The sequence below is a fragment of the Notolabrus celidotus genome, unplaced genomic scaffold, assembly GCF_009762535.1.
Source record: "Notolabrus celidotus isolate fNotCel1 unplaced genomic scaffold, fNotCel1.pri scaffold_242_arrow_ctg1, whole genome shotgun sequence".
Taxonomy (NCBI): domain Eukaryota; kingdom Metazoa; phylum Chordata; class Actinopteri; order Labriformes; family Labridae; genus Notolabrus; species Notolabrus celidotus.
The window spans coordinates 40,323-59,057 of NW_023260087.1; the positions used below are offsets into that span (position 1 = coordinate 40,323).

Here is an 18,735-nt window from a genome sequence, read left to right on the forward strand (position 1 = left end):
CTTATATGTGCTGTCAGTTCTTATTGTAGTGTTTTCTCGAGACTTGGAATAAAATATGATGAGGGCCATAATAAAAGTTTAGACAGAAAAAAGACAGAATCCATAAGAAAGAGCTCCTATAAAAGGACATTTAAAATATAATAGGGTCATTACTGACATATAGTTAACTTTGGTATCTACTTGTCTTATGGTACTCTGAATTCCCATTCTACAGAGTCTTATCATCATAACAGACACAGATTTACCTGCTGGTTTTGCCTTCATTGAAATGTATTATATTAACAATCCACCTCAGAACATCTGCCCTTGGATTTAGGCTCACAGTTTGTTCCATCTGTCAGGCACCGCCCTAACCTGCCCCAGGAAGCTCCACAGGGGGGCTGTGGTGGTAAAAAACCCCTGAAGTCTTTAAAGCGTATAACTTTCCTTCTTGACTACCAGAGTTGCACTTCTCTAAAGTCCCTGACAACAGGGTCTTACCTTCCAGACAGGACTTCAGATTGTTTTACTGGGGTGGCCAACTAGGTTATAATATAGGCAGGGCTGGCAGGCCTATGGTTGTTTTCAAAACCACCTACTATACTAACAGTACATACTGTTTTGGTCAAATTCAGTATGTAGTTTGTAGTATGTGAACATGAGCAAAATCTGCAGTATGCTTATACTACCCGGATGTCGTACTGATTCGGGAACATTTCTCAGTATGCGTCGGACCAGTCTCCCTCAAGTACTGTTTCCCACAATGCACAGCGCTAACATTCTGCTTCTTCTTTCTTTCATATCTTACAGGGTCACTCAGTTTGTAGGTGCTGTGAAAATAAATTCCATATGAACCTCTTCTTAACTTTTTAAATCATAAGTAATGCTAAAGAAGCAGTTTCACTATAAGCTTGGTCGTTCAGCTTTCCGAAACAGGAAATCCAGCGATGCCTGTCCCAGCATACTGCAGAACAGATCCAACAGAACAGTCATACTACATACTACCTTCTGTAAGCTGTACATACTGCAAACTGTGTTTGAAGGTAATCAAATATCAATGTCATAATCAGATCTCTGTCCATGTAACAGTGAAGTGTGTATCTGTAATCACAATTACTTTAACCAGGCTAAAGAAACACTGCACATGTAAACATGGTGTTTTTCATCCTGATGTTTCTGCCAAAGCTTTCAACAGTTACAATCCTAATTTTATTTGTGCTATAAATACTTTGTGAAGACGTCAACCTAAAAAAAGATCCAAAAGAGTGTTCATAGTCGAATGCCTAAAGCAGTAACATATTGCAATTAGGCACTCAATATGCCATGCTCAGCCTATCAATCATAATTAAACCAATTCATCATTAAATTGAAGTTATCTGAAAGTTTCCTCACTTTGAGCCTGAGGCAGCAGCTTGTCTGAAGAATTATGCTTCACACGTGCAACATGATGGATTATTGAGACCTTGAAACTGATAAACCAATCACCTCTGAGTACAGTTTATGAGACTATTAAATGGAAAATGAAATGAAGGATGGTTGAAGTTTCAAAATTACCCATATCACCCTATTATTTCCTAAATGTAATGTTTTTTTCTGCATCATATCCCAAACAAAGGTGGGTCAGTTGTTGCATAAAACAGGACAGTGATCATCATACTACTTAATGTAAATAGGTAGTTCATGAAAAATCTCTTTTATGTCCTCGAACACATCTCTGTTCTCTGATGGTTTTTGCAGCAGTCACTGCTCTGCTGTGAACTGGAATGAAGTCAAGGGATTTGCACAGAGGCCAATAATGTCTGATCATTTAATCCCCAATCTTAAATGACCACTTAACAACCATGTAGATAAGAACCTAAAAAAAAATGGTCCCAATTTACTGCTGTTTAATTCAGGGTGAATTTTTAGCCAAGTTATCAGACCAGATGATCCTATCTGACCCAGTATATATTCTTTGATTCAACTCAAAGCTGATCCTTTTCTTTTCTCCCTTAATGCTTTACACTTTAAAGGTTGTTGATAGTTCTCACTATCACTCACTGTGGTTGGAAGCAAGCATAGGAAGAACAACCTTTCGGCTGTCAAACTGTTATAAGAATGTGCCTAAAATGTATTCATTTTTTATTTGTTTTTTTGTACAGATTTGACCGAAATTATTTTTGTCTTGCGATTCCTTTTTTTCAGACTTGACTCTGACTGGCTCTCCAAATTCTTTTCAGCAATTTCTTTACAAGGTTCAGCAGTCTCCTACACAAATTGCTGCAAAAAAAATGAATCATTGTGCACTCTGCAAAAAAACCTCTGCCAATCTATCCTGCCAGCTTTGTCAAACAGTAGCTGCACTACAGTTTGAATTCAGTGAACACTTCTTTACTGCTCTCAGCGGTCCCTTCTTTGTTTACAGGTTGTTTGCATGCAAATTAAACATATTTGCTTTTCTTTATTTTCAACGAAACAGAATTCACAACCTTGACATAAAATTATCTCAGCATAATTTCGTCTGACTCCAGAAAGACAAATCAATTGAATTGATACTTTATTTAACAACTCACTTGTAGCCTATTCTCTGTCAGAGGTTGATGCATATTTAGTCTTTGTTTGACTGTAAACATGTGCTCTATTGAATAGATAATGACATTTCTTTAGTTTTGACAGAGATTTGTGCAGAAGCTAAAACAAAACTGATCAGATTGATCAGCCTCCCTGCCTCTGTCTCCTTTCTTTTCTCCCCTATTTTAATTCTCTTCACAGACTTTCCCTCAGTCTAACCCATTGCACTGTTTTGTTCCCCTGTCTCCCACCTGCACTGGTACAGAGAATAACAGCTGAGGGCAAACAAGTGAAAGATAAGAAAGCAGAGATCATACAACGCTACATTTTCTCAGAATGTCATTCTGCAGATGTCAATCATGCAGCAGGGTACGTCTTAATTAGTAGACTAACACTCACTCCTCTTCCTCTCTCACAATACATGCACACATGCAACAGTACTTGCTATCATCTAACATCACAAGAGAGCAATACGTAGTTCAGCACCCAGTGGCTCTGGATGAAAAGAGAGGAGGGTGGAAGGGTGGGGGCGGCAAAGACGGAGAGACAAGGATCAGAGGCATTCAGTGTGGGTGCGTGGAATTCCACATCTCTATGCAGGGATGGAGGTATATAACCTTGTAACCTTATTCCTTTATCTGTCTCTTAAGTTATTTATAACTACTCATGGCAGCGACATGATTAAAGGAAATGTCAGAGATGTCAAATCTGTGGCTGCATGGGGAAGTCTGTGGAACTATAAGAACAATGAGAAGAGAAAGATAAAACTGGAGTGATAAAATCTGAGAACCACTGGAGAAATACTTTGATTCTCTGTGTTACTTCAGCATTCTCTGGTACGTAACTCCTTCCAGAGCTTTTTCACAACTTCAGCTTTAAATGTTTTAAAAAAATGTCATACCTTTTTGTGTCTGAAGGTCGACATAAAACTGAAAGATGTCTAAGATGCTGTCAACCTAACTTTGCAATTATTTCACTTCAACATTGCCTCTTTATAGCCATATGTGGATTAAGGCGTGGCTGTGAAAGGATTTTTTTCTTGGACAGAGAACTTGCTTTAAGAAGGTGGAACCATTTCTGTACGGCCACAGGGCTCCTGGGATCCATTTAAGAGATGCACACAAAGTGACTCCTCAACTTACTGCCAAGCGGCAACCTCGGTAGTGATGTGTCGGTCGCGAACGATCCGGCTCTAAGACCAGGCTCTTTGAAGTGAACAACGGGAGCCAGGTTTTTTTATTATTTTTCTCGTCTTTTCTGTTAAAACCTCACGTGATTGGTCAAGACATGGTGGCGTCTTGACTAATCACGTGTCTACATTGAGCGGAACGGGGAGGGGAGGGGTTACAGACACACACAGCACAGTGAGCACCAACAGGAGGGAGATGAGAGGGAGAACATGTGCAAAGACAGAGAACGCACTGGACAGGTGAGAAATTGAGTGACTGCAGGAAACGCAGTAAACTGTGCACGCATTTTAATGGTATAGACAGTTTAAAGGCAGTGTAGACTGTGTAAGGTGAAAATTTCATCAATCAGGGTCCACAAAAAACCTGCAAAGGCACATCAGAAGTGTCTGTGATGGTTCTCAGTCATCCAGGTCATGGACATTGGAACTACATCAGTGCAATTGGAAGAATAGAGACAATCAAAGGAACCTGCTGTTAATGCAAGTGTTAAAAAGTTTATAAATAAGAAACATACAATCAGAGATTGGACCTTTTTGTCTAATTGAGATGGGTCTTGTTTTTGTACTTCAATTTCTGTAAAACTCTGCTCCATGTTGAGTATATAAATAAAGCCTTTTATATGATAAACATTTGATATAATACATGTTTTTTTACATTAGTAATTCATTTGACATATAATTTAACATTATTTTACGTAATACATTCATTCAAACAAGAAAAAATCTGAGGATCCACTTGGGAGCCGAAAGAGCCGGCTCTTTGTAGAGAGCCGAGCCAAAAGAAACGGCTCTCTAAAAAGAGCCGGAATTCCCATCACTAAACCTCTGGTCTCAAACGATGAAGCCCATGCGGAAGTGTTATAAACTGCAATTCATCGAGAATCCGCTTGAGGCTGGCTGCAGAAACACCGGAAACAACATAGACATGAATGGGAAAAAAGCCGATCTTTGCAGCATTAATAAACATGTTTACAGCCTGGTTCAAAAAACGGCTTGGCCCTACAAAGCTAATCTCTGGCACACACTGTACGGGGGTGAATTTTTTTCTTACGAGACGGTTCAGAAGATATTAAGATTACTTGTTTTTGCCCAAATAAGGACATGACTGACGTGACTCCGGGTCAGGAACACGTACCTGTTGGCTAAGAGGCTCACACTACGTCACGCTCTGCCTGGTTGAGTTCTGCATTTCCAATATGGCTGCCGCTGTCGATTGGCTTCAAAACAGCTCTCAGGAACAGATAGGTGACGTCACAGATACTACGTCCATATTTTATACAGTCTATGCTTACTGCACACTGCTCTCTACAAGTATCTCTGAAGGCTCAACTTTTACAGTGATAAATAAATACAGGTAAGCTAATACAACAATATCAAAGGGAAAGTGCAACACTTTTGTTTAATCATTGAATATTGTTTAAGCAAACTTTTGAGTCCCCCAAGAAAAAAGCTCTATTTAACTTGTTTACGTATTGACCACTAGCCTAAGTGGACCTCCAAGTATGCCTCCGCTGTTACACATACACCTCCATTTTACTTCTAATACTGTTCTAAAGCAAAATTTTGCACCTTTTTTATACGATTTTTCAGCCCTATCCAATATCAACGAGTAAGAGATGATTTTTCATTTATTTAAACCTGATTAATTTATACAGCTTAAAAAACAGTCCTTCTGATTCCACTGTTTGTTATGCTTCTATGGTAGTGGATTATTAGCAACATGTAAATAATATCTAAATATCCATGTTGTTTAGGCCTGCTGAGTTAACATGCTAGCATTTTAGCCACATTGTTTGCCAATACAATGCTAATGGAAGCAAATGGTTTTACCTCACTAAAGATCTATTAATGGTGTTAACTAGCTGGAGAAAAATGTGCCAGAACTATTTTCCGTGGTTTGATTTGACATGCCGTGTAATCAGTTTGCCTCTCATGCTAGTGAAAGTTAATAACCTTCGACAAGCCAGAAGATCAGTAAGAAAGCCACTTTACAGTATATAAACACTTCAGTTGGAGTAAAGTAAGTTAGATGGCCACAAATTCAACAATTTATTTTGCACGTTCAATGGCCTGGATCATCTGTTGACATAGGAAAATATTTTAACTTAATGTCTGATTTTGATGGTTATTAATCTCTGTTGGGTATTGGGTAATTGGAATATCATTACTATTTTTCCATCTCTTTTTAGAAGTGTTTCAACAAATCAAGAGCTGATGGCCTTGTCCAGCCACCTGAAACTTTTCCTCTGGACACTTCAGGGAGATAGACAAAGAAACTTCAAGCCTTGTGGTACACTGTGAACTCAGGCCAGAGAACTCACAGAGCCAGGACTCTGCGTACTGTTACACATGTAGGCACTTCAGCCTACCAAGCACAGAGTCAGTATTTACTTCCACCTTGGGGAAAAGAAACTGAAAAAAGGCAGCATTCAAAAGTGGAGGGGTTTTCTGCACATGCAAAGGGGAAGCACACATAAACACAATGATGGACTGGAGTACAGAAGTAAACTTGTTGGGAAAACCTAGGATGGCGCTTTTGGAGTTTAATCTAGCGTCTAGGAGGTGGAAAAGCTGGCCTTTTATGATCGTTGTAAGTCTCATTGTGTTGACCCAGTTCTTGTTGACACACTCAAAGCAGTCCCACAAACCGAGTGCTTCTTTGCAAATGTGGCTATATGTATTTATGTCTGGCTCTTATGCTCACAACAAGTGGCTTAGCATGCGGAAAGAAATGTATGATGGAGCATCCAGAGAGCTTCACATATTAAGTGGCACAAGGTTTGCTTGCAGGCATATGGCCTGCCACAATGCACTTGACAGACTACCTTCTATTGTCTGTGTCCTTAAGGAAAGAGCAGCAGAGACAGAGCAGTTGGTGCATGAGGCCTCCTTGCTCAGATTGAACTGCAGTTTATTGGGTTTCTGATAACAAGGTTTTTGTTGATGCGAAACATCTCTGAGATTTTTCAGTTTCCAAAGCTCTCAAGCACACTGTAAACCCAAGAAAACCCAGAAAAAAATTATACAACTTGAATATTTTGAGTTGCTGTGACATACAAACTGGTATTTCTTTATTAACATGAACTATTTGCGGATTGCATAAGCATCACTTCAAACATATAACTACACTGGACTTGTTTGTTTTATTTATTTATTTATCAGTGTGCGTGTCTGACGTCATTAACGTCAGTAGGGTTGGCTGTAGGAACGCAGTCAACGCTCTGAATAGCTCCTGTGATGCCTAAAGTAAAGTGGATTTGCGCTCTGAATTTTGTCAGCGATCAGGATTATACTTCTCACGGTGAGTATTTTATTTATAGATATTTATCACCTTTGTTTGTCAGGTGTTGGTGTCTTGTGAGTCCCTGAATTCCTTCTATCCAATCACAGGCTTTCCTCCAGATAAACTACATGATCTTCTAGTAGGTAGTGTTCCTTTGCAGTTGTCTCTTTGCATTAAGGAGACGATCAAGCCGAAGTACTTCACTTTAGAGTATTTGAACCAAAAGATAGAAACATTGCCCTATCAGCACACTGATAAAGTGGATAGACCCCAGCTAATTCCAAAAACATTTCAGTCTTGTGGAACAATAGGAGGCATTGGGCTACTTCCATTGCTTGTAGGCAGTGTGATGGTACATGGGCTGATCTGATGGAACTAAAAGAAGTGGTGGAGCTGGGACTGTCCCCATCCTTTATCGATGAAACCATTGACTATTTTGAGTGCAAAACAAGTTTTCCCTGATTCGTCTCGAACACCACTACATTAGCATTATCCCACTCTCGTATGGACCAGGTGGTTTGAAGCGAAACACCACATTTTTTAAAGAGTTGTGCATGATGCTAAGAACTTCAAAAATATTTTTAAGACAATGGCACATTGACATCAAGAAAATTATGTCATATCATCTTGCTGCATCATCATTATTAAGCTGAAAGCACAAGCATAGGTTTGACTCTGTTGTGGTTTCAACTCTACCAGAAGTAGCTCAGGTATACGTTAAAAGACGAACAACTTGTGACACTGTCTACTTGATAGCAAAGACTATGTCTGCTGGATGTTTCTCTCTGTTGGTGTTCATGTTAAATATAACGACCTTCATAGTGTAGTGCTTTTAGCTATTTATATTTTATTGCTAGGTGTTGGTATTTTTGATGTAAATGTACCCCTGTTGTTTTATAGTAGTTATGTATTATTGTATAGCTGTTTGAATGATGTACTATTTGTTTTCTACAGAGGCATCGCCTCTGTCTCCTGCTCAGGGACTACAGATGTAAATTAGCTGCTAGCTAACTCTGGTACAACTAAATGGCTGTACACTGTCCCTGTTGAAATAAACAAATAAATAAATAAATGGTAGGCTGTCTAAATTTTGCAATATAGAACAGATCTATCTTCTTAATCAACAGGTCACACCCCCCCAGGAGACCATAACAACACTAAGTAGCTTGTTCAGTGACAGACTTCTTCACCCCCGGTGTCTCATGGAGAGATATCGCAGGTCTTTTCTTCCTGCAGTGGTCAGACTATATAACCAATAATAAATATATATATATACACACACATATATATACACATATATACACACATATATATACATATATATTAATATAGTTAATAGTTTGCTGTCCACAGTTGCCTTCCAACGACAAACCATAGTGAGGATGTACCCACCGGTGAAAGAGCTCTTGAACTTCTGACCTGCTCTAAAAATAGAGTCTGAGGTACCAACAGATTTGCTCCCTTTTACTTGTGTTACTTTTTTCAATGACACATAGCATAACCTGTGTAGGTTAACGTGATAGTTGTGGATCTTACATGCACTGTATCTATGTGCGGCTTTATAGGCTCCTAATAGGTCTTTCAAGATTTATCCATGAGCTCATTGGCTTCAATTTGTAGTGCCGGAATGTCTGTATTACATCACCACCTGTATTCTAGTTGATTTGTCCATTCATTCGTCCATCCACATCCACCTTCAATCCAAAAACCAACCACAACATCTCTCAATTGCGAGCGTAATCTGAATCCTGCCTTCCAGAAGGATTTTAGAGTTTGCAGTGTTGCCGGTGAATGTGCGGTTCAGTGGAGGAAAAAACGCTGGCTTACCTCAGACATGGAGTGCTGTTGAAGTCTGCATATCGTTCTGTGGAGCGGTCCTCATCGCCACTGTGTTCAGGAGTGTGGTTTCCTTGTCGGAGCTTATTCTCAGGGTGACGTTTCCTCAATGGAGTTTTCTCGCCATGGAGCAAAGTCTGACCCCTGACTTTACTGACTTTACTGACTGACCTAAAGTACGGTGAGTGCCTGCCTTTTGCACACATTGCTGTGTTATTGTTGTTTTGTGTGTAACCTGACTGCGGAAAGATATGCTGGTTTTCTTTTGTGTACTCTGATTGTTGTGGTTTTGTTGGGGTCCACGGTAAAACCCGGATCAAATTTTGAGTTCTTGTTATTTTTCTATTTGAGCTGGAACAGACTGAACTTTGGTTGGAGCATTCTGGAATGGACTATTTTCATTTTAGTTTTGTAAATTGTTGTTTTTTGGCTGCACTGCAGTATACTTCCTAAAAACTGGGTTTGATTGGATTCATTAAATTGTGTGTATTTTGCATTGAGGGGTTTCAATTTGCCTAATTTGTATTGCTGCTTTGATTTGTTTTGTTTTGTACGGGTTTGAACCAGGTTATTTTTGTATGCAGTTGTTTTAATTTGTCAGACTTGACTCTGATTGGCACCCCAGATTTATTAGGCAAACTATTAGTTTAATCTTGTTTAATTAATCTTCACCAGACTTATAAATAATTACATTTAAATGTATTTATGTATTTATTTATTAATATTTTGTCTTATTATTATTTTCTTTTTCATCATAAATATTATAGCTGTTAGCATTAGAATTGTTAGTGCTATTTCTTTGTTTATATCCTCATTTATTTCTATGCAAGATGAGTGTGTGTGGGTGTAGTTGTGGATGTATTTATGTGCACTTGTATGTATGTAGTCCTATGCACGTACATGTATGTATGTACATATGTGTGTATATGTTTGTGGGTGTATGCATGTGTATATATGTACATGTGTGTGCCCTTTTTTTCATTCTCTTCATTATTTTTTTTCCCCTCAGTTTTAAACTGTCACTTATCCGATGCCCTAAGGATTATTATTATTATTGTTATTTATTTTTATTAATATCCCATCCTTTTTCCAAAATATTTAGAATTTCTTAACACTAACTGCATTATTTGACAAAAACATTACATTTCAAGATATATCTTACAGCAGTCATCTGAACTTTAGGAGTTACTTTTTACATTGCGAGAACTTTGCCTCGTCTTCTTTTGACTGCTGCCATTTTGCATATTGGCTTAAATGTGAACTAAAATTAAAATTTTACCAATCAGGTAAGTCAGGTACTGTTGGTTAGATTGAAATCAATACTGCCGCAAGCATTCAGTGAAGCAGTGAGCTGGATTCCTCTGATTTCATTGAAACCATGGCCTCCAGCCTACCTTAGGCGAGGCAAGAGCGGGCTGTTTTACTCACACACCAACCTCCTTTACCCTTAACATAAATATATCCACTGTCAGCGATAACATTCATCATTTTAAAGTGTTCGCACTGTTTTCAAATGAAGAATATATCTTGGCAATCGGATCATGGCCTTTGAAGAATGCAATTTGTGCATGCATTGTCTGTATAAATAAATGACTGGGGGAAAATTCACATAAATACAAATACTCACTGCAGCACACAATAAAATAAGAGGTTTTTAGCTAGTTATTATAATTAATGACCCAATAAACTGACTGCACAGCCACCTTCAATTAATAAACTGTAGACACCTCCAGGTAATGAGCAGCAAATAGAGGCTGAGCTTCCAACTTTATATGGCTTAAATTAATTTCCAGCCATCAGGGCTTTGCAAGTTTTCAATTTCCTGCTGTTTACTGTTTGTTATCACAATTAATTAGCTGACTGATTGAGAGTAATAGGGAAATGATCGGCACCACGTGCACAGCAGCCTGTGTGTGACACAGTGTACGGACACACATATAAAACTAACACACAGCATTTTGTTAATATCCATTGTGAATGTGTCTAGCTGGAGGCGCATCTCTCAATAATGTATTTAGTGTTTGTTTCTTACATTACAATCAATAACATTCTTATTAGTGCTCAGGTGGAGAATTATGCATTTTTATAACAATCAATGCAATTTCAATACAATCCTTAACATAACACACATTATATATTTGACAGTCTATGGTTGTTCTGTGCTGATTTACTTCCATTTCCTCAGCTACTGTGTGAAAAATGTGGAGAAAACCTTTTAATTCACGATGTAGTTATAGTTTAGGTATCACTTCTTATTTCAGTACAATGTTTACTTTGTTTTAATTTTTACATTAGTAAGGTGTGTATCCATTTCAAATGTTTTTTCGAGTGATTCTTACTGATGCTTTCTGCTGCTAGATTAAATATCTTGGGCCACCTCTTGGTAATGACCATAAGTCTGTTTTAAATTACTCTGTATGTTTGATAGTCTGATTTAAGAACATTTGCAGAAAAACACAAAAACACTGGAAGTAAAAAGTGTTTTCTGTCATTAGCAGCCGCTCTAGATCTGGAGTTGTACCCTCAAAAGAAAAAGAGCCTGTGTGTGTATGATAAACCATGTCGGGGAACGGATACTAGAAAATTGCTGACTGTACCGACAATTCCTGGTGGATCCATGTCCGGTCCTTCCTCGATCCATCGTGCATTAAGAGTCGATAGGTTCCTATTCTAGTCAATGTGTTAACTTCCACTTGATCCGCTCTGTTTCGTTCCGACTGCGCCTCTGATCTGGCAGATCGAACCCCTCCGGACCAGATAAACAAGACTTCTACTTTTGTCAGATGCTGGAGTACGACGCATCAATCTCAATAGAGCAGATGGAGCGGGACAGAAAGTCAGGCATCAAAACAAAATGAAAACATCCGGTTCATTTTCAGAATAAAACACTATGTTATCACCAGATTGTATTTCACTTAATTACAACAACAAACCGTCATGATGAGTGGAGCCAGGCCTGGAGTCAACAGGTCAGAGGTTTTAAGAGGACCATAAAGACAATATGGATGAGGAGAGGAGGAGGATAATTGTTGATTCAGTTATTACTGCAGTTAATACAGTCCATTTAGCAACATTTATCCATACTTAAGCCGTTATATCTGAGTCATGGTAACCCTTCACATGGGACTTCCACCAGATTTGTGTCCGGTCTGTCTCCGGGATCACCGGACAGCTGGACCGAGGTTTTCCTGCATATTTTACTGAAACACTGATTATCCTCCTCTCCTCATCCATGTTGTCTTTATCGTACTCTGAAAACCTCTGACCTGTGTAAGCGCTCCCACTGAAAAGCAGATGCAGAGGGGATTTTGTGCTTGGGATGCTGAGCCCTGACAACGCTGAGCTTTTTTGGTTTTGTGTAGAAAATGGGCGCTGCCACACACAAGGAGCTGTACATTACTAGGGAACATAGAGAAAGTAATGTCTGTGTTGCGGGGTGTTGTGAGCGGAGGAACATTGTGGAGGAGAATTTCCCAGCAGACCTTCCCTGAACAGGGAGCATGTGGAACATAATGCAGCTGCAGAGTTTGACTTGAGTAGCTTGTTGCCATAGAAATACTTTGCACGTATTTTAACAAAGTTGGAACTAATAACACATCACTTGAACTGTGACTCATAATTTATCCACAAAGGACATACTGTAAATGCATTTCACTGATATCTTTGTTTACACAGATCCATAAGTGTAATAGCAATATTTCTTGCAGAATTCCCAGGGTGAAAAGTCCAGATGTTGGCACTGACTTCTGAGCTTTCCTGAAAGTTTGCAGTTTTTTTTAGTAGTGGCAGCAAAAAAGTTCAGTTTTCACAAGAAAGTATGTGTGACAACGACGAGGATGGGATTCGAACCCACGCATGCAGAGCACAATGGATTAGCAGTCCATCGCCTTAACCACTCGGGCGCTACCCACAGCACAATAATCCGTTTTCGCCGTCCAATTCTTGCCAATCAAATCATCCCCCCTCTCAGTTTCTCTTCATTTCTTTCCAGTCAAATCGAAGCTTCGGTCCCGGCTTCCATTTCTTACCAATCAGATTCCACCCCCTCTTCCATTTCTTACCAATGAAAAAATCTGTCCGCCTCAACACCCGCCTCCTGCCGCCTCGACCAATCAGAAGGCTGTTGCTATGCGAGTGCCGACAGAAACGAAAGTTGACTGAAAGTTCCGTCAAAGCTAACACCGGCACCTTTCATGGTAAGTCATTAAAAGCTTTTTCATATTTGTAGTGATGTTTTAGTTTATTACTCGGACACGGTGAGTTTCCAGGTTTTTCATTTGTTCACGTTGTTTTCGTCTGGATCTCATGTCCGTATGACTTTAGCCAAGTTTAGCCGGTATAACAGTGTATGATGCTGATCGATGCTGACAGACACTATTTGTGATATCGGAGAATAAACTACAACCCGAACACTTTTACACTACGTATCTGTTCGGATCAACTTTAGGCATTAGTCACGGTTTATATATTTAACGTCGTATTTCTGACTTCTAGGCTGTGTGGGACGCTGAAAACTCCCACAAATCTCCTTTATTATCCTTGTCAAGTCAGATAGAACATAATGAAAAGATGTAAAGCTTAATCAATGATCGACCAGGGAGTAGTCTGACGTTTTGACCAACTTACAGTCAATGACTCGACGTCATATTTCTGCTTTACTGTAATCAACCTTGTACAGTGTTGTCAGATCAGCTCTAATAAATTACAGCAATGGACGAACTATTGCAGAGTAATCTATGATGTTGTGTCTGGATCTCCACCTTGTATCTGTCACAGTCATTATAATATATCACCATGAATGCGACAGATAACAGCTGAAACTCCCCGCCTGTTATTGATGTCTATATGTATATATTTGCCCTCTATCTTATTGCCTTTATCATTATGTTTACACATAACATGAATGAAACAGCTGTTTATGTCATGTACACAGTAGTAACTAAGTACACTTAGTAGCTAGATTTATTAACATTATGTGATAATAGTAGTGTCTGATAGATTTTCAGTCAATTTACAATGTAATTCAAAAGCATTTGAACATTTATATAACACTGTGGAATTCTGTGAACAGTTATTATAAATGACAGACACCAAAGCTTCAAACTGCTTTTCACAAAAGAAGTGGCACAAACTCTATCACATGGTATTACTTACATCATAGGTCAATATCATGAAATCATTAAATCTACAGTATGTTTTCCATTAAATTGAAATGTGTTTTGTTACAGATTGAAAATTGTCCACTCCAGAATCGGGTTCAGATGTTTTTGTTTGGTCTGCTTGTGTGTGTTTCACACTTAAAAGGTAAAATGCAATGGTATATTGACCTGATACAATTTAAAATAGCACATATAGTAAAGGAGTAAAACATTTACAAATTGAAAAACCGACACACACAAACATCATGTATGTGACTTTTATTCTTATTTTTATCAGACAACTCAGGAACAGACAACTTGATCTCCCTCTTCATCTGCAGGCTCTCCTGCAGTTTCTTCCAGTGTCGCTTTACCCTCTGAGGACGCTGCAAAGCGACCTAAACTGCCACGCAGCCTGCAGTCACCTCAGCCTATGCCGCCACGCAGCCTGCAGTCACCTCAGCCTCTGCCGCCACACAGCCTGCAGTCACCTCAGCATCTGCCCCCACTTCAGCCTATGCCACCACGCAGCCTGCAGTCACCTCAGTCTCAGCCTCTGTCGCCACACAGCCTGCAGTCACCTCAGCCTCTGCTGCCACTTCAACCTATGCCGCCATGCAGCCTGCAGTCACCTCAGCCTCTGCCGCCACTTCAACCTATGCTGTCATGCAGCCTGCAGTCACCTCAGCCTCTTCCGCCACTTCAACCTATGCCACCACTAAGCCTGCAGTCACCTCAGCCTCTGCTGCCACTTCAACCTATGCGGCCAAGCAGCCTGCAGTAACCTCAGCCTCTTCCGCCACGCAGCCTGCAGTAACCTCAGCCTCTTCCGCCACGCAGCCTGCAGTCACCTCAGCCTCTTCCGCCACGCAGCCTGCAGTAACCTCAGCCTCTTCCGCCACGCAGCCTGCAGTAACCTCAGCCTCTCCCGGGACCTCAGCCTCTGCCACCACTTCAACCTATGCCGTCATGCAGCCTGCAGTCACCTCAGCCTCTGCAGTCACCTCAGCCTCTGCCGCCACTTCAACCTATGCCGTCATGCAGCCTGCAGTCACCTCAGCCTCTGCTGCCACTTCAACCTATGCCGTCATGCAGCCTGCAGTCACCTCAGCCTCTGCTGCCACTTCAACCTATGCCGTCATGCAGCCTGCAGTCACCTCAGCCTCTGCCACCACCCAGCCTGGTACTACTCCAGAGGAAGGACAGTTGGTAACATTAACATTTAGCTGAAAATAGGACCCCACAAAGGCAATAATTCAAAAATAAATGTCTTAATAAAAAAAGTGATTGACTGCTGTTGTCTTTTTTTAGGCTGTGGATGACCATGACATGCCAGGCATGGATCGTTTGGACCTACTATCAGAGTTTGTGGTCATCATGAGGAACTCTAGAGGTCAGCACAATCATAGGTCTCTGCCAGATCCTGCTGCCCTATGACCAAGAACAGGTGACATGTGCTACCAGGCATCAGGACAGGCTACTCCTGGTGTGGAGAGTCTGAAGAGATGCGTCCTGGGATCTACTGCCTCCCCTGCACCATAAATAAGGTTTTACTTGAGAAGTCATGATGTCTTGCTTAAGTGTATGCATACATGTGGCTCAAAGCTGCAGGTCTTTGGCAGAAGACAGTAGTGTTACAATGCCGCAAGAGTGGCAGGTGGTCCAGATCATGCCCAAAGCAGGCGTCGGCCTCACTCAACAAGCTGTGTTGTTGACAGCCAAGCATAAAGTATGTGTGACAACGACGAGGATGGGATTCGAACCCACGCGTGTAGAGCACAATGGATTAGCAGTCCATCGCCTTAACCACTCGGCCACCTCGTCAATGAGGGCTGGTATTTTGAGAGCAACGTGAGTGGGTTTTCCATCAAAAGCAGGGAACCTTGAAGCTCACTGGCGTTTTGCCGCAATGCCGGGTTAGAGCTCACACAGGGGGAATTAGCTCAAATGGTAGAGCGCTCGCTTAGCATGCGAGAGGTAGCGGGATCGATGCCCGCATTCTCCACAAGACTTTACTTTGCTCACCTCCCTGTCGAGAGGACGTAGTGTGGGGGAGCTGACACTATGGACAGAAGAAAATACCATCATGTATGTCAGGAAGGAGTTCTGACCAAGTCATGGGGTTTCCCTGAAACAACGTTACTCGCTTAACCAATGCAGCATCGACGCAGCCTTGCATTTGAGTGAATGCTTACGCTTGTTCCTTTTCCGTCAACACTCGTCCACGAGGGTTTTTTTTAGCCTGGCAGAAACAGGGATCGTCTTGCTTAAGTGTGTGTGAGCCAACACCTGTGGCTCATACATGTGGCTCAAAGCTGCAGGTCTTTGGCAGAAGACAGTAGTGTTACAATGCCGCAAGAGTGGCAGGTGGTCCAGATTCATGCCCAAAGCAGGCGTCGGCCTCACTCAACAAGCTGTGTTGTTGACAGCCAAGCATAAAGTATGTGTGACAACGACGAGGATGGGATTCGAACCCACGCGTGCAGAGCACAATGGATTAGCAGTCCATCGCCTTAACCACTCGGCCACCTCGTCAATGAGGGCTGGTATTTTGAGAGCAACGTGAGTGGGTTTTCCATCAAAAGCAGGGAACCTTGAAGCTCACTGGCGTTTTGCCGCAATGCCGGGTTAGAGCTCACACGGGGAATTAGCTCAAATGGTAGAGCGCTCGCTTAGCATGCGAGAGGTAGCGGGATCGATGCCCGCATTCTCCACAAGACTTTACTTTGCTCACCTCCCTGTCGAGAGGACGTAGTGTGGGGGAGCTGACACTATGGACAGCAGAAAATACCATCATGTAAGTCAGGAAGGAGTTCTGACCAAGTCATGGGGTTCCCTGAAACAACGTTACTTGCTTAACCAATGCAGCATCGACGCAGCCTTGCATTTGAGTGAATGCTTACGCTTGTTCCTTTTCCGTCAACACTCGTCCACGAGGGTTTTTTTTAGCCTGGCAGAAACAGGGATCGTCTTGCTTAAGTGTGTGTGAGCCAACACCTGTGACTCATACATGTGGCTCAAAGCTGCAGGTCTTTGGCAGAAGACAGTAGTGTTACAATGCCGCAAGAGTGGCAGGTGGTCCAGATCATACCCAAAGCAGGCGTCGGCCTCACTCAACAAGCTGTGTTGTTGACAGCCAAGCATAAAGTATGTGTGACAACGACGAGGATGGGATTCGAACCCACGCGTGCAGAGCACAATGGATTAGCAGTCCATCGCCTTAACCACTCGGCCACCTCGTCAATGAGGGCTGGTATTTTGAGAGCAACGTGAGTGGGTTTTCCATCAAAAGCAGGGAACCTTGAAGCTCACTGGCGTTTTGCCGCAATGCCGGGTTAGAGCTCACACAGGGGGAATTAGCTCAAATGGTAGAGCGCTCGCTTAGCATGCGAGAGGTAGCGGGATCGATGCCCGCATTCTCCACAAGACTTTACTTTGCTCACCTCCCTGTCGAGAGGACGTAGTGTGGGGGAGCTGACACTATGGACAGAAGAAAATACCATCATGTAAGTCAGGAAGGAGTTCTGACCAAGTCATGGGGTTCCCTGAAACAACGTTACTCGCTTAACCAATGCAGCATCGACGCAGCCTTGCATTTGAGTGAATGCTTACGCTTGTTCCTTTTCCGTCAACACTCGTCCACGAGGGTTTTTTTTAGCCTGGCAGAAACAGGGATCGTCTTGCTTAAGTGTGTGTGAGCCAACACCTGTGGCTCATACATGTGGCTCAAAGCTGCAGGTCTTTGGCAGAAGACAGTAGTGTTACAATGCCGCAAGAGTGGCAGGTGGTCCAGATCATGCCCAAAGCAGGCGTCGGCCTCACTCAACAAGCTGTGTTGTTGACAGCCAAGCATAAAGTATGTGTGACAACGACGAGGATGGGATTCGAACCCACGCGTGCAGAGCACAATGGATTAGCAGTCCATCGCCTTAACCACTCGGCCACCTCGTCAATGAGGGCTGGTATTTTGAGAGCAACGTGAGTGGGTTTTCCATCAAAAGCAGGGAACCTTGAAGCTCACTGGCGTTTTGCCGCAATGCCGGGTTAGAGCTCACACAGGGGGAATTAGCTCAAATGGTAGAGCGCTCGCTTAGCATGCGAGAGGTAGCGGGATCGATGCCCGCATTCTCCACAAGACTTTACTTTGCTCACCTCCCTGTCGAGAGGACGTAGTGTGGGGGCGCTGACACTATGGACAGAAGAAAATACCATCATGTATGTCAGGAAGGAGTTCTGACCAAGTCATGGGGTTCCCTGAAACAACGTTACTCGCTTAACCAATGCAGCATCAACGCAGCCTTGCATTTGAGTGAATGCTTACGCTTGTTCCTTTTCCGTCAACACTCGTCCACGAGGGTTTTTTTTAGCCTGGCAGAAACAGGGATCGTCTTGCTTAAGTGTGTGTGAGCCAACACCTGTGGCTCATACATGTGGCTCAAAGCTGCAGGTCTTTGGCAGAAGACAGTAGTGTTACAATGCCGCAAGAGTGGCAGGTGGTCCAGATTATGCCCAAAGCAGGCGTCGGCCTCACTCAACAAGCTGTGTTGTTGACAGCCAAGCATAAAGTATGTGTGACAACGACGAGGATGGGATTCGAACCCACGCGTGCAGAGCACAATGGATTAGCAGTCCATCGCCTTAACCACTCGGCCACCTCGTCAATGAGGGCTGGTATTTTGAGAGCAACGTGAGTGGGTTTTCCATCAAAAGCAGGGAACCTTGAAGCTCACTGGCGTTTTGCCGCAATGCCGGGTTAGAGC

At 42.0% G+C, this 18,735-nt stretch overlaps 9 non-coding genes across 9 annotated transcripts; 4 read left to right on the top strand and 5 right to left on the bottom strand.

Moving 5' to 3' along the window:
* Positions 1-15,717: 15,717 nt before the first annotated feature.
* On the bottom strand, positions 15,718-15,799 carry trnas-gcu. The gene has a single exon. It is a non-coding gene; the product is annotated as a tRNA-Ser (tRNA).
* A 108-nt stretch (positions 15,800-15,907) lies between these two features.
* trnaa-agc lies at positions 15,908-15,980 on the top strand. Its single transcript has one exon. It is a non-coding gene; the product is annotated as a tRNA-Ala (tRNA).
* A 448-nt stretch (positions 15,981-16,428) lies between these two features.
* trnas-gcu lies at positions 16,429-16,510 on the bottom strand. The gene has a single exon. It is a non-coding gene; the product is annotated as a tRNA-Ser (tRNA).
* A 106-nt stretch (positions 16,511-16,616) lies between these two features.
* On the top strand, positions 16,617-16,689 carry trnaa-agc. The gene has a single exon. It is a non-coding gene; the product is annotated as a tRNA-Ala (tRNA).
* Positions 16,690-17,135: 446 nt separating this feature from the next.
* Positions 17,136-17,217, bottom strand: trnas-gcu. The gene has a single exon. It is a non-coding gene; the product is annotated as a tRNA-Ser (tRNA).
* A 108-nt stretch (positions 17,218-17,325) lies between these two features.
* On the top strand, positions 17,326-17,398 carry trnaa-agc. Its single transcript has one exon. It is a non-coding gene; the product is annotated as a tRNA-Ala (tRNA).
* Positions 17,399-17,844: 446 nt separating this feature from the next.
* trnas-gcu lies at positions 17,845-17,926 on the bottom strand. The gene has a single exon. It is a non-coding gene; the product is annotated as a tRNA-Ser (tRNA).
* A 108-nt stretch (positions 17,927-18,034) lies between these two features.
* trnaa-agc lies at positions 18,035-18,107 on the top strand. The gene has a single exon. It is a non-coding gene; the product is annotated as a tRNA-Ala (tRNA).
* A 446-nt stretch (positions 18,108-18,553) lies between these two features.
* Positions 18,554-18,635, bottom strand: trnas-gcu. The gene has a single exon. It is a non-coding gene; the product is annotated as a tRNA-Ser (tRNA).
* Between the last annotated feature and the right edge of the window lie 100 nt (positions 18,636-18,735).